This window comes from Bombus vancouverensis, chromosome 8 (genome assembly GCF_051014615.1).
Source record: "Bombus vancouverensis nearcticus chromosome 8, iyBomVanc1_principal, whole genome shotgun sequence".
Lineage (NCBI taxonomy): Eukaryota > Metazoa > Arthropoda > Insecta > Hymenoptera > Apidae > Bombus > Bombus vancouverensis.
The window spans coordinates 8,748,414-8,775,963 of record NC_134918.1 but is presented as its reverse complement, the minus strand read 5'-3'; the positions used below and the strand labels follow the sequence as shown (position 1 = coordinate 8,775,963).

At 40.9% G+C, this 27,550-nt stretch overlaps 1 protein-coding gene across 8 annotated transcripts in view; it reads right to left on the bottom strand.

Moving 5' to 3' along the window:
- Positions 1–23,931, bottom strand: part of sv (paired box protein shaven) — a 203,053-nt gene extending 179,122 nt beyond the window's left edge. For all 8 annotated transcript variants that reach the window (XM_076620607.1, XM_076620608.1, XM_076620609.1 and 5 more), the window contains exon 1: positions 22,567–23,931. The gene's annotated coding sequence lies outside the window, so the exon portion shown is untranslated. The remainder of the gene's footprint in view (positions 1–22,566) is intronic.
- Between the last annotated feature and the right edge of the window lie 3,619 nt (positions 23,932–27,550).

The following is a 27,550-nucleotide window of genomic DNA, read 5'->3' as shown; positions in this document are numbered from 1 at the left end:
TCACTATATATAGTATAATTCAATTTTATTTAAAATTTAGTTGCTTTCGGTAGAAGGTAAAACATTTGCTAGATTATTTAGCGAAATATTTTTCAAATTTACGTGTGATGAAATGGATTCGATATAATTACAGCAAGAAATTATAATAGTTCGTGGTAATATCTAATGGATAATTGAGATACGAAGGTTGCAATTAGACAGTCCGATCAAGGGCATGCTTTCCAGTATATGAATGCCTCCCATGCATCACCATACAAGTACAAACTACGTGTAATCCTACACAACTGAATCCTACAAACTTCTGATCCATTGAAATTATTCCATCCTCATTATTTGTGTTCGTATTTGTACCTGACTGCTATCAATTTTAACTCAGATCTCCTAGATAGTATAGCGAAACCCATCATCATGGTTTCTTTTAAAAAATTACGGGGAATGACGGATACAGCGAATAACTTCCAAATTACCACAGAGATAAAAATTCCTAGAGCTTAGCTGCTAATAACTATGTCAGTTATAACGTAGGAAAATACTAAAGCTTGAACCAAGCTTATTCGGTTCGTAAGAAATACATAAATCGATTTCAAAGTTAAATTCGATCGTGCATCGCTTAAGCCTTTCCCTTTCGCTCTCGAGTACGATTGCGTCACGGGTTCCCCGCGCCGGATGCACCGAGCGGACGTCAAATTCCTTCTTTTTTTCATTCGACATCCGGTCGGCGTCACGGCGTAATTGAGTGAAAATCAGGTCGCTTTGACGGTTTCGTTCGTCGCTGTCTGTTTCGTCCATTATCGTCGTCCAGACGACGACGGTCAGAATAACGATACTGGACGAAGGTCGTCGGATAAAGGAGACCTGGCTACCGTAAACACGTTTTCACCGAACATAACGCGACGGATGACTTTTGTGACTTTCAGCGTGTTTTGGAAAATTTTTTAGAAAAGTGGTACAAAGCATTTTAAAGAAGTATCCAAAGCTTGAGAAGATTTTTGCAGAGACAGTGGAGGCTTTGGTTTAGGTTGAGGATCTTCCAGATTTGGAAAAGTAATTCAGCAGTTAAAAAGTCTCTCGCATTTCTAAACGAATTTGAAATTTAGTACTTGAATCTACGTAGGAATAAAATATTTATTTCGAGTATTTAAGAGAAAGACAGAATCTCTCGCAAGTAGAATAATTCAACGTTCGTAAAATAATTAACAAACTAACTTTTCCTACGCTACATTTCTATATCAAAAATCTAAGGACTCATCATGTGTATTTCGATAACAATCTTCCGGAAAATCCCTCATACGGAACTGTAGTTTCCCAAAAGAAATCTCATCCCTTCAATCCTACAGTCTCGCAACTATCATAAAATTTATTTAAATTCCCCGAAAATTGCTTCGATATAAAAAATTGTCTCCGCTAAACCATCAAGCAAACCAAATCGTACCGTTATAAACCAGAGAACCGCATCCGAAAAACGAGGTATAGGGTGTTTTATGTGGGGGCGATCTCTCAGAACCGTGGCTGTCGTCCATGAGAATCGATCGCGGGGAGGAACACAATACGGTCGAATCGAGCCGCAAAGAGATTCGATCTGATCTGTCCCCGATACCGGTGTGTCGGATTGTAACGGGTATCTCGCAAATAATGATTGTTAAACAAGCGGCTGGTTATATAGGGGGCCGTTTGGCGCAATGGTGCGTGCCACGAGCGCTAAACTCGCGTAGCGCGGCACCTCGTTAAGAGCGCTACAGAATTTCCAAGTGGAGATATACAACCCCCGTAGCGGCTGTAAGTTGCCCTCTCCCACTACAGGCTTCTTCCCATAGCGAAATCTAACAAGGGAAATATCTTCCTTTCCTCGTACGTTCTTCTTTGTTCCTCTCGCTCTTTCTTCTTTTTTTTTTTTATTTAAACAATGGTTTAATTCGAACGATATATTCGAAGTTTGAACTTCAAACACTGGATGTTTTTTGAATTAACCTGCTGTTCACACTTCTTCGCGTTTGTATCTCTTCAGATATCCGGTTTCTTTCTGAACTATTTTATTCGTGCAAAGCGTGAAATACGCGATAGGTACAAGAACAACGTTGGTTAGGGAATACTTATGAATAAATATTTGTATTCACTAACCAATATTTAAAAACTATCTATATTTTAGTAACGTCTGTTGAAATATAACGTAACCCATTTTGAGTTATGTAGATCCGAGGACAGCAGGTGATGCTGATTTTATGACGCTATATCGTTTCAATCTAATATTATATAGATTAACAAGATAGTAATTAGACACTTGTGTAAGTTGATTTAAGATGGAAATGACGTTAAAAACTTCTATTGCTACAAAAAATAACTCGCGTTTATGGGACTGATAACGGACGAGAAAGTTTTGAAGAGAAAGTCGAAGGAAAGTAAAATTCGGATATCTTCCGCTTCGCTTGCTACGTTACTGATCGACGTCTGAAAGTTACAAATTACAAACACATATTTATCCAAACAAATTGACCCTCAACCTACGTAACATGCCGCAAAATACCAGAAATAATTCCAATAATAAAATCCAGTTTATTTACGGAAGACGAGAGCCAGGGTCCCGTTCCATCAAACCGTTAGAAACGAGTAGCTACCGAGGTGAAAAGAAAAAAAAAAGGAAAGAAGTGGACAACGGAAGTCTGATCGCCGGTTTCTCGGCAGAAGCCGCGAGAGGAAGTTCCTCGTTGGAAATTACATTATATGTGCCAAGGGGACCTGCATTGATAACGAAATACTCGATCGTGCGCCACGGTGTACTTCTTATGATCGAAAGACACCTGGAAATGCTGAAACGACCGAGGCAAGAAAGAAAGAAAAAAAAAAGAGGAAAATGAGCGCGACGAGTTGCAAAACGAGTTACCTTCTAATGATGGCAACCGTGGCGGAGGTTGTATCTCGCGAGGATTGCCAAGACGGCCATAGTTTGCATGCACGAGCACCGGTATGTGCAGCGAGCACTAAATTTCCTTTCAACCTTGTTAAGACCGCGCCTCGTTAGAGCCCCTTCAGAATATCCGCCATGGGGTAAAGAAAGATCACCCACGCGTCCAACGAATTATAGAAATCTTAATAACACCGTGACGAATGGTACAACGTATGGTTGAAGCAAACTTTGTCACGTGGTTTGCGATAATAGTTTCGGTTCTTTCAGAGAGCTTCAATTAAGAAGCGAGTTGTTTAAAGTGTTTGAAGGCTGAGTTTATGGTATGTTTTCTGCGCTTGAAACGTGCTGCTACGTGTTCGTTTTAATCGGTTCTTGGTGATTCCAGAAAAACTTGGAATTTCTTTCTTGCCGAGAGATGTTAAATATTCGCGTGATATCGAGAGCGAAGGTATGAATTCGCAAGAATATGTCTCTGGTAAATTAAAAGGTCTTTTATTCTTTATTTTAATATGTATACTGTATACTGATTTTAGTTAGTACTGTATACAGAGTGGTTGGTAACTGGCGATACAAGCGGAAAAGGGGTGATTCTACGCGAAGAAAGAAGTCGAAAATATAGAATAAACATTTTTTTTTAATTTTTTTTTTAATTTTTCCATCGAAACAAGGATCTACAGTGAGATCCGTTATAACGTATCGCACGCGTACCGAGCGAAAATTCAAAGTCGATTTTCTCGAAAACAAAGCCTCAAACGAAAAATTTTTATTCTATATTTTCGACTTCTTTTTTCGCGTAGAATCACCCCCTTTTCGCTTGTACCATCAGTTACCAACCACCCTGTATATTAAATATAAAGTTGTAGAAATATACGAATTATAATATAAAACGTATAGATTTGTGGGAATGCCCCAATTTCAAATAATGAGTGTTATTCTAGAAGGTCGTGTGAATAAAATATTACAAATATTTCAGCTACAAAATTCTACGAATATGTGAATTTTAACTGGCCATGAGTATAAAATTCTACGATACAATTCTAAAGTACCAGTTATAATTAATAATCAACATGGAAAGTATAAAACTGTACAAAATCGCATTCATTGGACGAATGTGTCTCAACTCTCATCAAATCGTGACTTTAACCTTCTCTACTTTAAACCACTCTCACACATAGCCTCAATTCAGAACACTCTTCACCGATCAATCTCGATATTTCCAAGCTAAAAAAAAGTCTCGCGGAGCACGAACAAAGGATCCTAATTAATATAGTAACGAAAGATAAGGTCATACTCAATGCCCCTTGTCAAACCTCGGCTGTTCTCAATCTGGTAAAGGACGTCGTAACAGATCGAATCGAGCGTCTCTGTAACTCGAGGTTCCGTGAGTCATTGTTGGAACCTTTATTCGAGGCCCGTGCCTCTATCGATCGATCGTATTGTCGCGGCGTGCACTTCCAATTAGCCACTCTTAAACCGCCGTGAGAAATTTTCATCACCTATCACCACTGTTTCGTCACGATACTTCGAACTTTTTTCATTCTGTAGCTGGCTTTGTAAATTCGAAACTTTAGGAATCCAGTACGCGGAGAACTTGGAGCCTAGAGAATTCAAAATTTTTCGGAATTCAATTTGGTGGGAATTCGGAGCTTTAAAGATTGAATGCGAGCTTTAGGAATTCAAAGCGTTGAGAACTCGAAATGTCGGGAATTCAAAGCTTTCGGAACTCGACACGTTTATAATTCGAAGCTTTTGGAATTCAATGCATAGAAAATTCGGAGCTTTAGGAATCCAAGGCGTTAAGAATTCAGAGCTTTAGGAATTCGATGCGTTGAGAACTTGAAACTTCGAAAATTCCATGCACTGAGAATTCGCAGCTGTAGAAATACATTGCGTTAAGAATTCAGAGCTTTGGGAATTCGATACATTGAGAACCTGAAGCTTCGAAAATTCCATGCACTGAGAATTCGCAGCTGCAGGAATACAATGCGTTAAGAATTCAGAGCTTTGGGAATTCGATACGTTGAGAACTTGAAGCTTTGAAAATTCCATGCATTGGGAATTCGCAGCTGCAGGAATACAATGCGTTAAGAATTCAGAGCTTTGGGAATTCGATACGTTGAGAACTTGAAGCTTTGAAAATTCCATGCATTGGGAATTCGCAGCTGTAGGAATACAATGCGTTAAGAATTCAGAGCTTTGGGAATTCGATACGTTGAGAACTTGAAGCTTCGGAACTTCCATGCACTGAGAATTCGCAGCTGCAGGAATACAATGCGTTAAGAATTCAGAGCTTTGGGAATTCGATGCATTAAGAACTCGAAGCTTCGAAAATTCTATGCATTAGGAATTCGGAACTTTAGGAATTCGATTCGTCGAGCTTGAAGCTTTGAAAACGCAATGCATCGAGATCTCGAAACTGTAGAAATTCAACGCATTGCGGTTTCGAAACTTCGAAAATTCAATATACATACTCTGAAAATGTTTCCCCTCTAGCTTCTATTTTTAAATACCTCAATTTACATTCTTTTAAGGTTCCTAATAAATATTAATGCTTTTACAATAGATATACTGTATCTGCTACACTTAATCGTGCTGGATGTGTTTGAATATTCATAAAATTTTACCAAAGAACTTTATTGAACCAACGAAGAGTTAAATGCGTGTAGAAAGATTGTTACCGTTTCAAGGATGGTAATTAAACAGGCTGTCGCGAGCTATTTTAGTTAGAAAATGTTCCCACGTGTACACACGGGGCTTCTGACTTCGCGACGGGATCCTGGGGTCGTTTAATTGCACAGTTCTTACTTGCACTTTCGTTCGAGACGATCCTAGAATGTGTTCGCGCGGACGCGAGTTATTGCTCGAGTTATTGCCCGTTCTAGAAAATCGTTGGAACGCGAGTTGGTTCGAACAATCCTGCTAATAGCAGCCCGGTTTTATTGATTGTTTGCTCTTCTTGCACGCTGCGGAATAATTATACTCGTAAAAATGGTACATAATTTAACAGAAATATATAGGAAGATTTAAATAAAAGATTGAAATTCAAAGCTGTAGATTAACTCGTAACCACTCGTACGTTGACTATTTCAAGCATTACTTTCAAAATTACAGAAGTTGTTAATCCGCGAACTCCAGTATCTAGGAATACCGTCTCGAATAACTAACAAATCTGGAATTTAAAATCTATACTCCACGAACATTTTATCAAATTCTACTTTATTCGATCTGCAAAATCGACAGTCGTTTAAAAAAAAAGACGAGATGTAAAATTTACTAAAACTTCAACGATTTCTAATTCGGCCGATTCGACGTTCGAAAATGCACACTTCTAAATCAGAATTAAAAATTTCTTCAAAATCGGTACGTTGGAAACTTACAAAAGTTATTTCTACTTCGATCAATCCGGCATTCAAAAATTCGTATTTCGAATAACTAATAGAAATCTAGAATCTCTTCACCAATTGCTCAATGCTCGATCTCCAAACTCAGCAATTTAAGAAAAAGGAACACGCGATATCGAATAGAAGGAGGGTAGCCGTTGCAACGGCTGGAAACTTTTGCCACATATGGTACGTGCGAGCAACAGGAGGTTATTTGCTAGATAAATCTTGACCCGCCTCCTTGCATGCCGCGCGATACCCGATCGACGTTCGACCGATCGTGTATACGTTCGAGAGAATAGACCTCATTCACGTGCCCGGCCGGAGCAACGGCTGCGTTCACCGTGTGCGCCTATCCTACGCCCTGCACCTGATACCGGCCACGAGAGTGTCGATGCATCGAACCATTCTCTCGCTCGTTCTCTCCTTCAGCTCGCTTTGCTTTAACGCCCGATCATCGTTTCCGCGCTTCGCCCTTATCGGGACCCCCTTGCGTTTCCAACTGCTAATACTGTTACGCTGATAATTACGAGCAAGATAGTAGCCTGCAGCCGCTTCTACGATCTTACGGTATCGGACGGTATATTTCTAAATACTCGTTGGTTTTCCTTGATTTCACTGTGTATTTATACGTGATAAGGTTCACCGGGTTATATTAGGGAAGTTTTATTTTTCGGCAGATTTTTAGATTTATTTTCAACGCACTGAAATTACGGAAAATGAGAAGTCAGGACTAAAGGAAGTTGAAAGTTTGGTAACATGGAATTGAAAATTCGAAAGTTAGGGATTTTTGGGATTTGAACGTTCGAGAACTGGAGAATTCAAAGAGCGCGGGAGATTGAAGGAAGATGAGGGAATTTAGAAAACAGAGAGTTCGATGATTCGAAGCTTTGAAAAATTAAGTACTAGGGTCGTTGAAAGTTCGAAACTTTGAGATTTGAAAGTCTTAAAAAATTCACCTTCAGTAATTCAACACATTGAACGCTTGCAAGTAGAATATAAAAGATACGAAAGTTGCAACTATAGAAACATTCAGTACAGCAAATACCAAATACCTTTCATCTTTATGTCAAATAATTTCATACGAATCGCCCCTTTCGTTTCCCGTTTCATTTGCGTAACCGCAACGAAACGCAAGAGGTATCCTCCCTGGTATATTCGAATCGAGTCTCAGTCACGTGCTAAGCCGATCCTCTAACGGCCGCGTTCAACGTACCATATTCGTCCAATGGTGCATGCACCTGATACCTATGAGTTGCACTTGTTGCACGACCTGCCATTATATCGCACTAATTCGTACTGTGACCGTTTCATACGCTACGGTGACGCACGTACCGACACGGAAAATATCCGGTCATTTATGGGGGTGAGCGTTACACCTGCTGCCAGCCAACAAATAGGGGTTTCAGACGGTGACGCGCGACCAGGAATGTAAATTGTCACTTCCTCCCGACAAATAATTACGTCCTTTCCCCCTTTGAGCCGTTCCCTTTTCTCATTCCCTTCTTTCCCTTCGTTTTCCCCTCTTTCCTTCTCTTTCCTTCTTTTTTTCTTTTTTTTTTTTTGGTGTCAATGAGGGACGGTTCGTTGGCTGAAATCTGACGAGGGTAATTGAATCGAGTGACGGTTGTTACCTTTTGAACTCGGCGCTTCCTCTTAACGATTCAGTTGCGAGTTGTATCTGCTGCATTTAAACTCCTTTGTAGGTTCAGAAAGAATAGGGTTTCATTTACGATTTTGTAAAAGTCGAGACTTTAATGATAACATGGAATTCAATAACACGGTGTACGATCTTTAATGCCAACGCAGTGCACGTTGCTTCGAATACGTTCATTTCTCAGCTATTTTAAGTCTGAACTTCTTACAGGCGAATCTGAATATCTCAAACATGTTCGATTCGAGGATTTTAAAGGACATTACAAGTTTCAACTTAGACTTTTCTAACGTGTAATTACTTCTCCCAATGACGCAATTAGAAATCAATATTTTAGCGAGTTTGACAGAATACAAGAGCTCTGCGAATACAGAATCTTGCTCTGAATATTTGGAAGGTATCTTGAAACATTTATAGAATGTTCAGACATCTTGAAGACGCCCGCAAGACGTTCTTATCCTTATTTATGAAGAACAAAAGTCCTGGAATAGTTGTAAAAATGAATTTACTCAGAGACTATGGGGAGAGAGAGGAGCTATGGAGCGAGAATGTTTTTAGAAAGTACCACGGTACGATTATAAGTATTTGAGACGAAGTATGCTTGTTCTTCGAGACAGAAATCAGCGAAGAAACGTTTACTAAGTGCAGGACCATGTCAGGGGATACGCCTAACCGGCATGCACACCCGATACTGGTTGCTTGTTACGCGCACGTCGCCACACTCTCAGGCAGAATACGCGCAGTTTCCCACGGAAATTTCCGGCAATTTGCGAAACGTTCCGACGCGCGTCTCCGCGCCGTGCCAAGGTCGCGCCGCACAGCGCGCCGTAACACTTTCTCGAAACGCGCCGCTTCTCTCAAAGTTCCTTCTAACAAGCCATCAAAGTGTCTGCACGAACTGCCTACAAAGTTTAAAGGAATGAAAAGAAGTGGAAATATTTTTATATCCAGAATATCTTACAACGAGGAAATTTACGTAAAAGTGGAGACTGATTTACGTAGACGAAGTCTCAGATTGATTTTTTTATTGCAGTCAGGGTTTCATTCGATGAAACACGTAAGAAACTTTATTATATTATATACGTAACTAGAGAGATTAAATGAAATGTTTGTATCCACTGAACAAGGTAAAGTTAGAAAAGTACAAATAACAAAGGACTACCATATCCTAAAGATCGTTAAAACAACCATCGAAAAATGTAATATCTATTATGGTATCTTATCTTAATCTCCAAACGTTCAACAGAAAGTTCAATTGTGGAATTTACATAACTTTTGAGACCACAAATATTCACATACACCACTAAGGGAGAAAAAGATTTGAAATATAAATAGCGAGAATGTAGAGAGTCAGAGTTGGAACAGTCGGATTCTCGGTGACTTGAACGCGTGGACAGGAGACTAACGTGTTCATTATCGGGCGGCGCGGCGCGCGATTCGAACGGCGTATTCGCGCAATAGGAAGTCGATTCTGTCTCGCGCAGCGTGATTGACACGCTTTTATGATCTCTAATGGATCGACGGGTCGACGCCGGTGCAACGACATAGCGCGCAACGAAGGAGACCGCGCTATCTCGTTGCTGTAAACAGTTTTAGATCGAAACATCGGGAATATATCACGTTTGACACGTGTGCATTCTACGCCGCACCGCGTGAAGCATCGCATGCCGCGGTCGGCTTTTTAAAACAGGACATTAATTAAAATCGACCGCACTGGAATTAACGCGATTTTCGTGTCTCGTGCGCGCACGACAGATATTTCTGACACGCTTCATCGGATTTCAAAGGAAATTTTAATGTGCTTGTTGGACGTTTGATATATATGATACGATAGTCAAGATTGCAAAGTTAAAGTAGATCGAAGACAAATTGTGATACATATTTATTTTAAAAAGTGTTAAAAAGTAAAGTAGTTTTAGAAATGTGAGATTGTTTAGAAATTATATTTGCAATGAAAATTGGACAGATTCGGAAAATTTTACATTGATTATCAACGAGTAACTTCAAAGAGTACAGGTTCTAGATTCAACAATTTTCTACGCAAATGAACCGAAGTTGTTTTTAATTTAGTGGACAAAAGAAACATTGAATATAACACAAAGAATGTTAGAAGGAACAATTTTACAAACGGATTTATATTCGACGAGAGCAATGAATAGATGTAATAAATATTCCAGAACAAATAATTATTACCAAGATCGTAAAAATTTATATCGCAAATGTTATTATACAATACTCGTATATTACACATGCGAGTATCGATGTTAAACTTCCTTTTCTTCGCTGTATGTCTAATATAAATGAAAATATTATGTTTAAAAAATATTCAACTCTATCTACAAAATCTATTCAGAACGCAATTGCACATTCTACATTCACAATTTTATACTATAAAATATTCGATCTCCTGTTGCAAGCAGAATTTCTTCAAAATTATTGCTCATTACAATCCAAAAAGATATTCAGAATAATCTTCAACAACTACATCCGAGATCATCAAACGGCGATTCCTCTTCCCAAAAGCGTGCACAAAGAGGCACACCATGGGAGCTGCTTAGCGGCACGAGAACACGTCTCTCGCCTCTCATTACCGTAACAGCGCATTAAGTCATCCTCGCTTTCATAACGTCTGCCCGAGTGATTTACGAGATTCAATTGGCCGTGGTACTCGCTTAGCGGCCGCGTGAGCGCGCAAATAAAATCGACGTCTAAAAGCGAATATTTACGCTCGTCTCATACAGTGGCAGCACTGACTTCGCGCAGTGCTTCCATTTAATTTCGCAAATACGTGCACTTAAAACTTGCAATCGCGAAACCAACGACCAGAATTTTCCCGCTAATTTTTCGTTATAATTTCCTGGTGAGAGGACAGATTAAATGATTTTGAAATGTCAGGAAAACACACGTCGATTGCTCGTTCGTAGATCTATTACAGATATACCTATATGGATAACCAGAACCCCCTTCTTGTTACCACTCAATGAGCCGTGTCTAATTAAATCCGCAAGAAATTGGTGGCAGATTTACAATCGTCGTTTCGTTCTACCGATCTATGGTCTCGTTGATCGTTGCGTGATATCGGCGTACCGTGATTACTCGTAATTTTATTACTCAATTACTAGCGTTAGATTCGACGATACAATCGTTGACATAAAGACGATCTAACGATTGTCGGATGAAGACGTATTATTTTTGCTACAGCGAAAAAGCCTCGTTTTTCACAGTTAACGCAGAGAAAAGAGTGGCGGATTAATAGTTGAGTAGAATAATAACTGTATAAGAAGAGTAAAAATTCAAGGGCAACCAGTGGATCTTTGCAGGAGACCGAGAATCAAAAACCGAAGAACAATATTAATTCCAACAGACTTTCTTCTGACTACCAAAAATCATCCTGGCATCTATTGACCTGAATCTCTCAACTATAGTCACTCGGTCATAACTAACACTATCAATTCGAGTTAGATTCAACTTACCTGTATTTCCCAAAATTTTATATTCATTCGTTGCTCATGCTTCGACATGCATGCGATATGCTTCGACTCTCCGTCGCTACCATTCGAACGAACTAACGTCACCGATCTGAATAACATGTAACCGAGATTAGAAGCACGAAGAATAAAGTGCTGCATCCGAACGAAGTACCTCTACTATATTTAACTGAGATTAAAAACCGAAAGAATAAAGCGTTGTACCCCAACCAAGAACACCAAGAACCTGTACATAAACCTGAGTCTGCAACGGGGCGAATCGTCGCCTCGTTTCCCGAGTTTATTTATTGCCCGGCCACTTTTTCCCTCGCGAAGGAATTACGAGCGCCATCCTGCAAAGAAATCGGGGGTATCGACGTCGTGGTGGAGGCGCGGCTTATTTACGAAGCGAATCGCGGACCCGCGCTCGTGGCTAATAATTCAATAACGCGACGCCGGGCAATAATTATTCCACTTGTCCGATGCAATCGAGCCTGATTGGAGTTAACTGCGCGCGGTGTGCGTGCCCGTGGAACACGCGGCGCAAGAAAGTGTATAGCGGCTTGGTACCGGCTCCCTGATTGATACAGATGACTACATCCGACTGATGTGTGGGCCCCGCGGAAGGAGGCACCCGAGAACAGGTTCGCGCATCCCCGTGGATGCCTGTTGAACACCGCGGAAAAACGGCTCCTCCGCGCCATTAATGCTACTCATACGGCTGTCACGGGGCCTCGAACGTTTCCACGTTCTCCTAACCGTCGCAAAACGCACCTCCGTTTCGTGTATGGCAGTGTCGTGATACCGTGAAACGCGATAGCGTCGACAGAGACCCTACGTTGAATTGATTTTCTATGGGAATTATATGTATAGGGGAGGATGAATGTGGTTTATGAAGTAGCCTGACAGTGAGTCGAAGAGTTAATTTTGTAGGGAACAGGTCGATCAATGTGACGTTAATAGGGATCGTGAAGCGTTGTAATGGTGTATTCTGACAATTTCCTCGTTCTTCGCGTTCCTCGGATTCCGCTTGTGTTTGGGGGTGATGGATGAGTACCGTCGTCGTGCAAAGCTGAAGAGATTGGAGCTTTGTATAATGCGTGTGTTATTAGAATATTCAGTGGACGAAGAAAATTGCACGAACAGGTCGAAGATAATTTTGTCTTGTTGTACGAAGACAATTCTTTCGTGTTGTATGAATCTATTGTACGTAAACGTCGTATTAAAAGAATTTTTAATGAATTCTCGGAAAGTTCTTTAATTTCAAAAGCTACAATTGCGTCCGTCAAACTTACGACGTTAAACCTTCGTAATACTTGGTAATAGCTTCCAAGCAGCAACTGATAAATCGTAATTACTCAGAAATTACTTGGTGTGCAGGGTTTATCGGTTCATCGGCTTTAACAGATGAGTATCATTGGCTTTAACAGATTAGTATCATCGACAAAGGCAACGACTGTTTATCAGCTTTCGCGATATATCGCTTCTGAAAACCATTTCTATCGTAGTGGAGGTGGAGAGGGCGACAGGTGGCTTTTAAACAGATCGAATTTTTTAACTCGACGCTTTTCGTTGCGCAGGCTAATATCACGACATTATAGATCATGAATCTTTATTGCACCGGTTTCGAGTGCCGGCCGAGAAGCCGCCTTTTTCCGCGACGGAACTCGTTTTACCCTGAAAACAGTGACTGGTCTGGTTGCAAGCGGCCACCTGCGCAGTATGTAAATGCACGACAGCTAATTTCTAATTCGCGACCGAATGGTTTGCGAGTATACCGTCGTTCCGACTCTCTCGCCCCTCCTGCCTTACTCTTCTACGATAAAACTGTCTCTGAAGTATCCGTATGCTACGACTTTCCGCGTTTTCTTACATTGTTGAGACTCTTTACTATTACAATTGTATTTCACGTATTACGTTGCTCGTATCATCAATCGTTTTAACTTTGCGGATTTTGAATCGAAGCCCAAGTAGAATTAAAAGTAGATAATCCTTGGATCTAAATTGATAGAACATCGGTATGTGTTATATTGGTATTTAGTATATTCAACTACATTCTATGTAGCAAGAAAATTGGAAGTTTCAGTGAAGTCGTAAAGTATATCGGCATATAGAAACTATTTAATTTATTTATGAAGTTAATTTGGCAGAAAATTGACATCTGTGAATTAGCACGCTCGTGATACATAACGTAAATTGAAAATTTCGTTAGAACTGAGGAAAAATATCGGTAAACTACGATCGATAATACTGCATTCGCGCAACTTTCGTCCGTTATTTCACTGCTCGGTCATCAATGGACTACAAAAATATCTCTGCACGACATCCATCAAGCAAAACCACTCGACCACATTTTCTGGCAAGAAGAAGAATCTTCGCTTTTCTGAATGAACAGGTCGCCGTGCATCAAATCGTTTCCCGCGGTGCTAGGACGAAACAAGAGCGATCACTCAAAGGGACGATAGCCACCGGTTCGAAAGCCATCGGAACACGTCTGTTCTACAGAGAGATGAAGTCTTAGAAACGGCGGCGGGCCCGGCCAGTCGGAGGCGAGAGCAATAACCACGCGGTGATCCGAATGACCGGCGGGGCGCCATTAAAACCTCATGATTCGTCCATCAAGCGGCATTTATCTCGCTCTTGGAACGGTAAGAACAGTAATTCCGCTGAAAACGCGTGTTCCCTGCCAGAAAAAGCCGTCTGGGCAAACAGCTAGAGCTAGAGGAATGCATAAGAAACGCGAGTCGGCCGAACGTCTAATTAGACGCGAGCAAAACGACCGGAACGCCCGGTAAGAAGCCGTCTTTCGGTTTGAAACGATCGAAGCGAAAACAAGGCCGAATCGCCAGTTTTGGGACGGAAAGTATATAAATTGGGAATTTCGTGAAAGAAAGTGCAGATACGGAAAGAATCTTATTGGTCGCAGTGTATTCAGTAACGTGTCTTGGTTAGATTTCAGACACTCGTAGATCGTAGAACTAAAAACATTTGTTAGGAATGTCTCCAGTCTACGTTAGAATATAAACAAATAAAAGATCAACCCATAGCAATCGCTATAGCAACGAATAACGATAAAGCAATGGATAAAAACATTAAGTAATCAGTGAAATAAATAAGAAGGAAAAATAAAGTTTAAATATCACTTGGAACTTCAACTACCAGGCTAACGTTGACGGGGTATTAAAAATACATTGAGGCGAACGAAAAGAGTAAAAACGTTGTGAATCTTTCTGGACGCGATAACGTTACTGTTACTATTGATTATAGTACATAGCAAAGACTATATATGTATAAGAATATACAAGACTGCATCAAAATGAACAAATATAATATTTCCAGTTATATGTGATGTTCGTCCCTAGTTGCACGTGATATTAATTTCTGCACACGTACACGTGGACATATTGCAAAAAACATACCAATGTCCGCCAGTTTAAGATACCATTTTCAGATATCATTGAACTGTCGCTGACAAGTAGAGGTTAACGAGAGGAGGGAGTAATTTAAAGGTATCCCGCGTCATGGAGCAACAGTAAAACCGATTGTAGCCCGTAGTAAATCCATCTGGCGAGTCTAGCCGCGTCTTAGATACCGCGAGTAGCTGGCGAGTACGCGGTCAGATATACTAGCCAGCAGCAGGCCGGCCGAACGAGCGCATAGTTGAGGAGGTTTGCAAGTGGAATAGATATATAGGTGGGACGCAATCGGGGCCAGGTGTGGCTCGGCCTGATGCTGGAAGCTGGAGAGCCAAGATAAAGCGGAGCGTTTGTTGGTTCTGTTCGATCGGAAGGTATTTACTTTCTTCTTGCAGGATTTTTGCAGCAGCCGGCGCTCATGTAGCGGAAGATGAGATTAGGGCTAGCTATATTGATGTACGAAGCTTGGAATTTTCGTTGTACTTACGTTCTGTAGCTAGTTAGAATTCTTAACAGACGAAGGTGATTTTGCATAGCACGCTGTTTCCATAAATAAAGTAGATACTCGTGATATCCAGCCTGAGTATTATGTATCATAAGTATGTTTATCGATATATTTCAGCGTAGCATTTACATTTTCATGTGTGACTGTAATGGAGCATTTACACCTTCCAATTAGAAAATGAAGTAGGTGTTACAAGTTAAACACCTACCAGCGATAACATGCTGGTAGCAAATCTACCATTTCCATGAACAAAATGATTGCCGATTATATCTACTGCTTCTATCATAAAATCGATATGAATCGTAAATATGTTTGCCAGAATACAATGATACAGAAACTACAGCGATGACAAAGTCGATTCTAAATAATAATATTCTTTTTGGATTCTGACCATCGCCAAATAAAAACTATCAACTCTCTTAACTACCCCATCTCAACAGAATCAGCCGCAAACCTTCGTTTAAAATCGATTTTAAATAACGAAATTCTCCGACCATGTGTGTCGTCAACGCAAATAAACACCATCAACCCCCTAATCAATTCTGTGTAAAACTATCATTTAAAAATTACGATCTCACGTTCTCCGTGACAAAACTACTGTAAAATATTCCATGAAACGAACAAGAGGGCCCATAAAAGGATCCTTTAAAAATAAACGAACAACTAAAATTCCAAAAATCGCAAAAATCTGCAAACGGTCAAGATTGAAAACGGCAAGATCGACGAGCGTGTATGTACCAGCGGCGACTATAAATAGCCTCGAGCTACCTGTGGACGCTCTCGGCCCGGTAGAGTCGCGGGCAGGGCGACGATGTAGCGTGCCACATGCGGCGAGCACACGCGGTTAACTGTATAACCGCACGACGCCGCGCGAGCCGCCGCAATTAACCAGCGGACAACTGGCCGGTCGAGCGGCTAATAAACGAAATAAGAGAAGCACGAGCGAAGAAGCACCCGCGCCGTATCCTTGACATGGCCGCGATCGAATCAGCCACCACCTAGACCGCATTCCTGCTCCACGGTGACAACCGATGAACACTCTCCGACGGTTTGCGATTTGACGCTTCTCTGCTGCCGATTTCGTTATTGCGAGGGAATGATTTTAGGATGGAATGGAGCGACTTTGAAAGCGTTTGGGAACGTTTAAGGACATTGGGCGAGGTTTAAAGAACTTTTTCTTGTAGGGTTGCTTTAAGTTCGAGTGGGTTGAATTGGATGGGATTTTGGTAGAAATTTAGAAATATTTAGGAGAATTGGAACGTAATTCGGAGGGTCTTTGTCTGAAAATTGAGAAAAAGTTTAAGTGAGATGTTGAGACAAGTTGATGTCGGTTTGCACGAAGTAAGGAACAACTATAGCGAAAGAGTTATGGAATGTTTCTACCAGTTTTTCATTGGGATTTTTATTGTTGGCTAATTATAATTTAATATATGTTAGGATAACGTTTAGATAAGAGTTAGATTATCTACCAGAGAAATAATGCTAATTACGAGAATAACCGCTGTCATTAAATCTACAATCGGACAAAAAATATGGAAAAAAACAAGTTTGTAATTTTAAATCGGTACGCATATTTAAGATTGATCAAGATTAATGTCTCATAAGCAAATATTAAAGAAACAATATAAAGGGAGCGTAATATCTCAAGTATCTACTACTATCGTCTCGTTCGACCCTACTATCGTATCATCGCGAAGATTAGAAATACTTACGTCTCTATAAACCAAACAAGATAAACTAAAGCACTTTCAAATTATCTACAAATTCGATAGCTAGTGAGAAAAAATCACCGATATCTGCCGAGTATCCATAAACTTAAAGAGCAACTTCATCACCTTGAACCCTATTAAAACAGCAATCTTAGTGATCCTAGCTGAATGCTCGGATGATCGCGTTTCAGTCTCACCGATATCAGAAAGATGGCAAAATCTCGAGAAATGGCGGTCGTTGTTCGACGTGATCGCTTCCTTAGACGCATACCAGGAATACCGCTAATATCACTTTGTAGCCGATGAATGAGTCTATGGAACGGTCTGATGGACGTCAGATTAGATCAGTCGAAGTTTTCGAGACGGTTTTACCGGCGGGACCGCATTCCGGTTCCCGTGCATGACACGTAATAGGTGCGTAATACCACGGTTCGCCATCCCGTGTAATTTCTCGTGCGGCGAGAGAGGATTTTCAGGAAGAAGGCCTCCTCGCATGAAGCCGAGCTCGACGCGCTAGAATCGTTAAGCCGCTAGACGCACGTAAATTTTCCAATAACGATCGCGTCGCTCGAGAAAACGACGCATTAAAGTTGCATGGGCCTTCGCTATCGGCAGCGTCTATCGAAAAATCGCACGATTAGCCTCGACTATTGATTATCCGTACTGATCGGGCCACGTTACGCCATCGTTCTAACCTTTCAAACAATTTTTCACGATATTCTTTCTTGGGAAAATTTGCGTAGATACGCGAAGCGGAACAAAATATTATAATATCATTCTCAAATGTTATTAAATGAGAGGCAGGAAGATTTAGAGAATAGCGAAACACGGGTTTTGCTGAACAGTTAAGCGAGGATGGTATTCCATTAGAAAGAAAAGTCCAAGTGGGAAGAAACTCGTCCACACAACCTATACCTGTCATTAATAACCGAGCAGTTTTTTAAAGAATTTGCAATGTTCTTATCGGTCAGCCGTGTATTTAAAATTAATAGATAGAAAGTTAGGAACTGCGCGTATTTTGTATCTTTTCTTAAGTGGAATCTCTGGAATCTATCATGGTTGTGGCTTAATCTTTCTTACGTTAGGTGTAAATGTATGCGTGTACATGTAACGTGTGTAAGCACAGCGATAGATTGGTAATGGATAGAGAAGCACACGGGAATAAAAATCATTGTGAAATCTAATTACACGATCGGGTCGCGGGAAGATAAACAGGTGCGACCCTCGATCGATCGATTACGAGCAGGTTTGACGGATTGCACGGTGTCGCGGACTCGCAACGAGAGGAATTGTATAGTTCGATGCGAAATGACAGTACAGAATTACTCGGATGTCCAGCTGAGATAATGGTCTTCAAGTCAGGCGAACGTTTGCCGTGTGATTGGTTAAAGTTTCCAGCGACTTGCCGCGCACCACCGTGCTGACGGGCATTATTTATTACGAGCGTTGAACGCTTACGAAGCGAGACAAACGGAATAATCGGTAATCCGAAATTCCACGACTTCGAGTTTCAATTTTTCATTTACGAGATGAAGAAAATTGCTAAAAACTTGCGCTATCGGTTCATTTTCGTTGGAATTTCTCCGTTTCTTTAGAAAATTTTTCTGATTTATCGGATAATCGATTGTTGGAACTCTATCATCAAGGTTTTTTCTTTCAAAGAGAAAGAAAATCTCTAGGAACCTGCTCTCTTTCTTATACATATCTTGATTTTCATTGAAGTTTCTTTGTTCTTTATCTTCAATTTTATAAAAATCTACTCAAAAGATGAATAAAAGTGACACGATTCTTCGTCTTCTTTTTTCATTTCTGTGGACTTTTATTGAACGATCGATAGTTTGAAATACATTCTGGAAATTAAGAATTTCTTTTAAAACAAAAAGATATAGATAGCTGGAAATTTATATTTCATTTTCTTCGATTTTATTTTGCAATTCTTTGGCTTCTTTGTTCACGTTCCCACATACAAAATACTGCAGTATTGTTTTTCATTACGAAAATACTTATATAGAAGAAGAATATCGTTACGTTGGAGAAAAGTAAAGTTTCGTTGGAGGAAAAAGGAAGAGTAACGCGGAACGGTGCGTTAGGTAGGCATCGATTGGAAAATCGAGATTATGTGGCGCAGGTTCCGAGGAAAAGATATACGGCAAAATGAATATCGTTGGCGCGTTAAAAAATCCAAACGGTGGAATTGTAAGTATCGTTAAGCGATGTAATGCACGATGACGCTGTACGATCGGTGCAACCTATTAATCCTAAGGTGCAGCAGCGATCGATAAGACCATTAACAGCCCGAAGAGAGAAACTGAATAAGATAGAATTAATAAAAGATCATGAACGATCAGCAAATTCGATTGGATCTTTGTAATCGAACTTTGTATGCAAAACTAAACGTTATCCAGACGTTTCTTGCTCGATATAATGAAAAATTATAACAACGAATGCACATCGAGTCGAATTGAGTAATACGATGAGAAATTGCAATTCGATATTTCAGTTGCATGTTAAGTCATATAACAAAGTTACTCGTAAAGAATACAATAAAGCAACAAGCCTGCGACGACTAGGAACAAAGTGAAATAACTCAAATGAGTCAACAAAGTGGTTCTTCAATAATGTGGTGAAAAATTGCAGCGACCCTATAATAATCCATCAGGTGCACATAAAGTCAAGCTGAATAATACCGTGAACGATTGCAACGATTCTTTGACAATTCAACATTTTAGTTACGCGTGATATCAAATGGCAAAGTCGCCTTTGAATAATACAGCGAAGAATTGCAGTAACTATGACAACTAATAATAAAATCACTTTTCAGCAATACGATAAAAAATTGTAAGACTCCTCTACACTTGAAAATTTCAGTAACTCATTCGGTTCACGATATATTCTTCTAAAGCGATAGGAATTTTGCAATACCATTGACTAACAAATTATCCATATTATACAATCCTAATACCAATATAACATTATCGTAACATGTATTAGAAGCAACGCATGGAAACCTACAAGAACCCCTACACTCATCTGCAAAATTTAAAAAACAAAATCACTGCATTACTCTTAAATTTTCTAAAATAATACGAGTTTTGTAATATCAGAAATATAGCAAATGTAGCAAAACGACTTACCGATGCTTGCAACATCTCAACTTTACAAAACCTCCAAATATCCAAATATCCAAGTGTCGTTATAACAGAACATCACGACACAATGTAGTACATCGGTCATCCCCCTCGTAGACTAATCACTTTAATCGCTCGCCCTAATGTCTGTTATCAATTCTAACGGAAGCCAGGGCACCGAAGACTCCGGGAACCCTTGAGAACCCTATCGTCTGTCAACCCTTGTTCCCTTAAACGCGAACAACGTCCGTCTTTAACGACCACCACCTGACGCAACAACTGCCTCACTCGGAGATGGCAGTTGCCTTGGAAAGTCTGGTAAGGGTGGAAAAAGGACAGATGCCCCGGGTGGCTCGCGATTAGAAACGAATTTCTCGAGAATAATGGGAACCGGTTGAAGGAAACCGGCCGCCTCACCTCGCGATCGTTATCCGTTTTGTCTGATCGCGTTCGAATTTTCGATGACGCGCCGAGATACAGTCTAGTCGGCGAGGACGCAGGAAGTCGAGGATGTTGCCGGTGAGCATTGGTAAGAGCAGTTTCTTGCGAGTATACGTATCTCGCGCTCGGTTACATGAATATTCATTTGATAAATCGACGATTGGAGAGGATCGTTAGAGGCCAGTGTACACGATATCTATAGATTGAATCCGGTATACTTATCGTCGGAAAAGCTCGCACAACCGATGTGCAGTGCAATTAATTTTGTTTTGTGTAATTTCATCGGCGAATAATTCTGTGGAGGAGAAGGTCGAAAAGTTTAACTATTTCGTGACTATTCGGAGAACGAAGATTAACTTGAAAATCGTGCTAAGATCTTTTAGTTCAATGCGATGATAGAATTTTACTCATTGGTGTGCGTCAATTTCAGGGTAGATGAGGAATAATTTTTGTATCTATTTTATAATTTTCTACTTGGATCATAGATTAATAATAATCGATGATACAAAAATTCAATCTGTGTTTCAGATAGGAGAAAAATGACATTGTTTGAAAAATAAAGAAATCCAAAAATATACGAGTTAGATATTTTATTAAAAGTGGACATTCGTGGAAAATTCCTTTGCGAAGAAGATTCAACCTGTGTGTTTTCCTCTAGCAATTTCAATAATGGAATCTTAGTTGAGAAATTTCATCTCGAAGGTTTTTCGCCTTAGAAAGATGAAACGCCCAACGCATTCGAATAAAAGCGTACGTTCGTTATTGATCAATTTATTCTCCTCGACAGTCTTAGTAATCGAATCTCAGTAACGGAATTTCATTTTGAAAATGCTCCGTCTCAAAAGTATGAAACGTCCAACAAATTAAAACGGAAGCCATAGACCGTGTGTTTTGCTAATTCAGCAGGTTGTAAAGCCGTTTGAATAGCCTGTGTCTCGCGGGACAGGATCGTTGGGCGTTTATTATAACGCCTGAATCTCGAAGTTTCTGCCGTAATGCGCTCAAAAACGTTGTCAACGAAGCTGTTCTTGATACTTATTACCGCGCTGAATATGCTACTGTCGAGATAAACTAAAACGGGAAGCTCGCACCAAGTGATTCAGTGACGACGCCTGAAAATTTATAGACCCATTTCACATATCCAGATTACGAAAAAAAAGGTCTTAACAAACATGAATTCGCGGACCTCGCGTTTTTGCACTTTATAACAGTTATTGCGTTGGAAATGGCTACTGTTGGTAACTGTACATATATATAAAGGATATAAAGGAATTCCGCTTCTTATTACGACCCCAAATTTTCTAGTATTCATTTAATATTCAAGCTTCGTGATTCATTTTTGATAATAAAGAAAAATTTCCTCCAAAGAGAGAAAATCATTATACGTATATCTTTCGAGTAACGTTTTCAATAGCGTCGATGAATACTCATCTCAGCATCTGTTTCTCGAAAATCGTCCTTACCACTTGTCAAAGCTTGTCAGTCATTAACCGCGTCCATAGATCTATCATTATTACGTAGGCGAGCAGTTGCCTATAATCGGCGAATGTAAACACAGAGTGTGCCAGCCTATGTGTGCCCGTTTATGCGTGTGAATTGCGTGCATGCAACTATCGTTGCTCCATTCAGCGTATTCTTACATATGCAGATATATTGCGTTTCTACGTTTAATATTTTCCGAGATTTTAACGTTAAACTTTAACTTCAAGCATCCCAAATATCATTTAAAATATACGTACATCGTCTTATTCCAACTAATATTTGACTTAAACTTATCAGAAAATTCAGTCAGCTATCGTATCGAGTTGAAGAGCAGAAGAGATGCTTATAGAGAAAATATTATTCGTCGCGTTGAATCGAGTCTCTCTAATTTAATTAACTACTTTAGAACTTGGAAATATCAATAAGGAATTAATAAGGTGTCTGAAATGAGGAATTTGAGCGGGAGAAAATGACAAACTCACCCGAATTCGAACCGCTTCGTCGTCGTGGTCGTGTTCGCCGTCTGCCTGTATCCCTCGGTTACCTTCTGACCGCGCGTCGAAGTCTCTGAATATTCACTGAACACCGCGGCAACACTTCACCGTTCGCGCGGCCCGTCGCACCGTTCACAGTCGTCTGTCATACCCGCACAGATTCTCCTGATCACAAGAACAAAATCTCGCCTTTTTATTTTATCTATTTTTATCTAGCAAGTTCTTCGTTGATCATTCGCATTCAAGTTTCTAACCAGCAGTAGCACCGTTCTTCGCAATTAAACAAATCTAACAAACTCAACTCGATTTCTTTATACCTTATCCACAATGCAAGTTGCGATCTTATCCAACTTTGTACAACTGCCCTGTTAATTATGCAGATCCTGGAGTCTTCTTTGGTTCACCAATTATTTTAATCGATGAACCACGGCTTAGTGGATTTCCTCGGGAAAAATTGGACAAATTCCATACATCGCATCCGTCGGTGAACGTCGATGAAGGACGACACCGGTGACGCTTCGTAGACACATCCAAACGAGAGAGATGTTCAATCACCGTGGATCAGATGTTCATTAAGAGTGACCGGCTCGTTGGTCACCGTTGCGCGAAACCTTCCGGATCGCTGGTCCCGGTGATCGCGTGGCTGGACGCGTGTGATGTCAGGGGTGGGGGCGGTGGTGGTTAGAAAGAGGAAGCGTTCAGCGATGATCGCCGTCGGGGATGGCGATAAAATCCACTGACAGGATCGATCACGGTTCTTCGACCAAGAAACGCGCGAACAGCTGACAAGTGTGAGAATTCTATCGCCAAAATTGAACCGTATCGTTCTCCGAACTGATTCGACGAACTCGAACGACCCTTTTTACAACTCGATATCAACGCCGAAACTCGAAACTGGAATTCACAAGAACAGTCCACAGATCAACATAGTCGGAATAATCCCGCGACACCCGAACCAAGTTCACGAAGCATGTTGAGCCACGAAGAAATAATCAACTGCACGAGGTGATAATCGACGTGGACCAGAGAGATCCTGCTCCTTTATCCAGACTTTCCTTATCTAGATTTATTCAATGATTTGTCGAGACTTAATAAGAGTCGACGACACCAAGGATCGAATGGGTGACGACGATCGATGAGGAAGGACCCAGTTGACAAATGATCCCAGAGGATGTCTGTTCGTGGTTATCCTGGCGAAGGGAGACCAGCCAGCGTGGTAGCACAGGATCGGGTCGCCTGGTCCCGCGCTTACGTCCTACGTGTTCGTGTCTACGTTCGCCGTTCTACCTCGTGGAGCGTGCAGCAGGAGGCGTGCTGTCCCGGACTGGACTAGCCTGGGCCCCTGGAGTAGAGAGGGCCGGTCGCGCTTCACCTCCGCTTCACCGGCCTCCCTCCACTTGGACGTGAGCTCTCCTGCCTCTCTTCCTCTCTCTCTCTTGCTCTCTTTCTCCTGGCGACCGGCTGGCTTCGTTCGCGTAAGCCTTCGAACGGAGCACCGAGGCTTACCTGTCTCTCTGTCTCCCCTTCTACCGCGACCTCTCTGCGATATCAGTGGGCCGACAGGGAAAGAGAGCCCGCAACGGGGGAGAGAGCAACAAGGAGAGAGAAAGATAGGATAGTCGAGGGGCAGAGGGAGAAGGTAATGATGAAAACGACCCCTCTCTTGCAACTTTCTTGAAGTCCTTTGGTGGACGCTCGTACCACGACGCCCCCACACGCCGCCGCGCGAGGTGTGGAGAGCTTGGTCTATTCTCGACGCGGTTTGGACACTTTGGAGCTGGTCTGCTGACGCCACAACGAAGTATACGGATAATCGAAGAACGAAACGGAGGATTGTCCCGCTTTTTAATTTTCTGGATGATTGTTGGTAGGTTTCGCTTGCTGCTCTTCTCTCGTCGCGGTTTCCACACTTTGGAACTGGTTTGCTGAATTGGAGTGATCAGTTGTGCAGCTTTGTCTTCAGGATCATTCAATAGCGTTTGTGATAAGAATTGGTTGGAAAATGTTTTTGGAATGTTTGATGCTGTTTAAGATGCTAAACTTCGATATTGAATTGTGACGAGCCTTATTAGTAGGCACATGGTTATTAGGTATTATAGTAGGCAGATAGATATTTCATTGAATTGGAAAAAGTATTAGACATATTTTATTGCAAGGAGTTTGTGATCCGCGAATATGTAGTTAACTGCGTAATAAAATGACTCAGATCCACAGATCGAATCTTATGTTCTTTATCGAGGCACAACATCAAAGGACCAACTGTCGTCGCTCTGTTAAAATATTCATTAAGACTAATCGTAAACTCTGTCGTGTGAAATATCCTTCTGCAACCCCTCGTCATAGAAATGTATTTGTTCAATCTAAAAATCGTAGAAAATATAATTGTTAGACGTAGGAAAGTTACCGAAGATCGAACGAATAAGACTAAAAAAGAGACGTTTGATCGCTCGAAGTTTGCATCAAAGACGTTCGTGTGTCCAAAATTCGACGTCGATCGGGAGGTCCACTCGGAGTTGTTCACACCGTCACCGTTATGGGCGGAACAAAGCGGAACCACGCTCGGTGCACAGTACAAAACTTCCCTCCCTTCACGGTTTAAATTGGACTTTGGCCAAAGTCGCTGCTTCTCGTTTATATTCCTGCGTCGCTGCTTATAAATCAACGCGCTCGTCCATCGAGCCTAACGAAGCGCGTGGGCGTGTGAAACGGATCGAACGGAAGGCCATTGAATTTTTGTATAAATTTCTCCGGCAAACTGTCGAGACGCGCAGGATATGACCGGTGGCAGTTCGATTGCGGAAACGCGATATCCCGACGATATCCTGCCGCCGATCTTTTCTGTTCTCCACTCGTGATGTCCATGGTTTTAATTTAAAAACAGCGTGCAGAATTTATCGCTGAAATTAGGTTCCGATTAATTATTCTGTATGCGTGCATTTTACAAGTACGAACGATAAAGGAGCTGTGAGTAATTGAAAGTTATGTCGCCAATTTTGTGTCATCGAAATTGTTCTTTTATTTAAGTTTGAGGTAAACATGTATTTTTTTCACTCGTTTTATAAACTTTTTAAAATTTCGCAACACAGTATGTAGTCATTTAAACGGTAATTAACTGATTTTTAAAATAACTCCTTGTCAAGTATTATACATATTTCTCAATTTCAGGCTTCAAATTAAGGTATATTACATATACAACCTGTCTTTGTTGAGTAGAAATAATAATTCATATTACAACTAGACTGTGACGCGATATTATAAAGAGATGTTAATTTTCAAAAAGAAAACTCTTCGAACCACATATTTAAATCTATATTCTTCTCTAATAAAATCAAATTAAAGAAAAATTCATTAAAGAAAGAGCACAATGAAATCTTTCAGTTATCTTAAAAGAAGAAAAAGCAAGAGAACGATAATATATGTCTCAAACGTGAAGCAAAAGAAAGCTCTTGATTCATACAATCCTGCGCTCTTAAATCGTTGCAGAAAATATAAAAAAATCTTGCCCAGAATACTTTCCATAGAAAATATTCCATAAATATACGTAGAACTGAAAATATTCCATGAATATTCTTAAATATTCCATAAACGTCCATAATGTGCTACGATCTATAAAGACGAGACTTACTTGGAACATAACATATCCGTAATTAATTCTTAACGTATTCGAGGAAACATTAGCCTCGTTTTGCCCCCGAAACTCGATGGCAGACAGGCCTCGTAGAATATTAAAACGTCTCGGCCGGCTATTTAACGATGTGCGTACCAGATGAAAAGTCGAGCACACGCATCCTGTCCGGCTGGTTCAACGGTCGCCGGTGTAAAAAGGTATATGCTCGCAACACCTCGGATAGTTATGCACCCCTTTTGGTCGAGACGGCCAGCCTGCAACAGTTCTAATAGCGGCCGCCGCGTTCTATCCTCCGCTGTTCGTTGCACTTGCTGAAACAGCTGTGGCACCTGTTCCTCCTGGCTGGTGGCGGCGGTGTAAGGTGCAACGTTCCCTCGTCGCGTTTCCACTCGTTCGACCCTGTAATATCCGGAATAGACGATTGGTCCCGCGTTAATGCTAACCTCTGCTCGTTTCCTTTCCTCCGACTCTAATAGCTTTTTACTAGCTTCAGACGCATTCGTCGAATAGTGTGAAGAAATTGAAGATATTTGGAGAATTCAACTTAGATTCGAACGATCATTGGACTATTTCAGATGAGATGTGGTTAGGCTTGATTGATCGCTGTGTAAGAATTCAGCGATATACATTCGCAGATGTATTTTCGTTTCTTTACTCGCTAGGTTTCTTTGTCGCGAGTTATCAAACGTCATTAGCCGTGGGATTCGAGAATTCCTCGAATATTGCTTTCGTTGTGCCTTCGATAAGAAATAGGTCACGCATCAAAAGATTCTATAGATAATAATCAGTCAGGTTTCCTCAGCCTGGATTCATAGAATCGTTCCAATTTAAGGTTTTTGAGCATATTCCACAATATCAGCGCGTTCTTTGACTCCTGAAGAAGCTACCTGTGATATATTAACGAAACATCGGCGATGTAATTCCTATTAGATATAACTCATACTTGGCAGCGATCAATTCTAGCAACATGGCTGCTTTAAGCCAATTTCCCTGCCACGTTAAGAACATTTATCTTTTTCGTCTTCCACGGAATCTTACCCGCTCGAAATGAATAAGACCGGTCAAACCCGTACGTATAAAATATCCATGAAGAACGCTTCCACTACGAAGTTACAAGTATGCCCAACACCGCAGTCTCTTGTAAAACACGAACAACCTAATTTAACTTCTAACCCCTCGCTAATAAACCCTCTGTCCATCGACTTAAAACTATTCATAAAGAAAACAGGAACAAAAAAGGAAGAATCGTCCATTAGAGGCGATCGTAAAGTTTCCGGGGGTGGAAGCGCGGGAAACACATGGTCGAAAGTACCATAGGGAGGAACACGTGGATCAGCTGGTGTT